Genomic DNA, 1429 nt, shown 5'->3' on the forward strand with positions numbered 1-1429 from the left:
TTTTAACTTTGTATTTTGCATCTTACTGAAAAAAAGTAGTGTCAATGATTTTGATAATTGTTTATTGAAACCTCTCAAAGATCATTTTATTTTAAAAATATTGCATGTACATTTTAGAAAATTTTGAAAATAAAGGTTTATAAAAGAATAAAACTGGTGCGTAACCCTGGCACCCAGAACAGCTGTGCTTGCCAGAAAGCACGTTGGAATAGCCCCTGCAGACGCAGGGGAGAAGTGAAGAGGGTCAGGGAGCCCAAGCCCAGTCATTTCTGCCTCCTGCTTCTTAGCAGATGGAAATGTGCAGTCCTGCATATTTGTAAATAGTCTCTGCTTTCAGCACACATCCTGTGCCAAACTGGTGCAGCCAGAACTATGCTTAGTTGTCAGATGATAGTTTCCCTGTGTGTGAATCAGGTGGAAGCTTTTCATAAAACCATCAACGGCATATATAGTGTTCTCATTTTACAACCAGATCTTTTTTCACAAGAGTTTGTGGAAATACGGTTTTTATTGGTGACACGGTACCATGCAGCTCAAAAGAATCACTCTGTGATCAACACCACCACACAGGTGCTTACATCCATCTGATGATGCTCTCCTCACATCAAACAAGAAGCAAGTCAGAAATCTGCAGGGACATTCCCAGAGCAGTGGCGAGAGCGGTTGGTGGCATCTTCCTCCCCTGAAGATGGATGCGTGAAGAGGCTGTGAGGGGGGGCGTTTCTCCTGAAAGCTTGCTGGTTGCTTTTATTTCTGTTCGGTCTTACTTTTGGCAAATTACCTAATGTGTGTTTATTTTTGGGGTATTGGTCTTTTTTGTGTTAATTTCTTAAGACATTAACCTCTTGACGTGAGTTCTTCCCTCTCAACAACATGAAAGTCTTGGGAGATGTGTGTAGCTGTTCCCCATTAATCAGCCCATCTCCACAGGCAGCATATGTGCTTGGACCGGAACCCACGTACAGGCGTCGGCAGGGCTTAGAGCAGTTGTGCAGAGCGGGGATGTGACTGGGGTACAGTGGGGGAGGGGCAGAGAGACCATGCACACAGTCCCTGGGCCCCGACCGGTCGCACCATGCACACAGTCCCTGGGCCCCGACCGGTCGCTTCCCGATGATCAAACGGCATGGATCAGGAAGAGGGGCGCTGTCCTGAGCCGCAGGTTTTTGTGGCATTCCCGAGCGTGGTTCCCTGCCCATGATGTGGCACCTGCATGCCCCCTGTGCTCGCTGGACAGCTGCAGGGGACCCGCAGCACCCTTGGGAAGCCCTGCCTCCAGGAAGCGCTGTCAGCACATGCATGGTGTCTGCCCTGGCAATGAGGTACATTTTCCCACCCAGGTTGTGACTTGTGGGTCAGGAGGAGCCACGGTAGGTTCTGCAGCCCACACAGGAGCTGCTTTTGGGTGTCACGGAGTCGGCTGTGTGTG

Source organism: Odocoileus virginianus, chromosome 4, assembly GCF_023699985.2.
Source record: "Odocoileus virginianus isolate 20LAN1187 ecotype Illinois chromosome 4, Ovbor_1.2, whole genome shotgun sequence".
Lineage (NCBI taxonomy): Eukaryota > Metazoa > Chordata > Mammalia > Artiodactyla > Cervidae > Odocoileus > Odocoileus virginianus.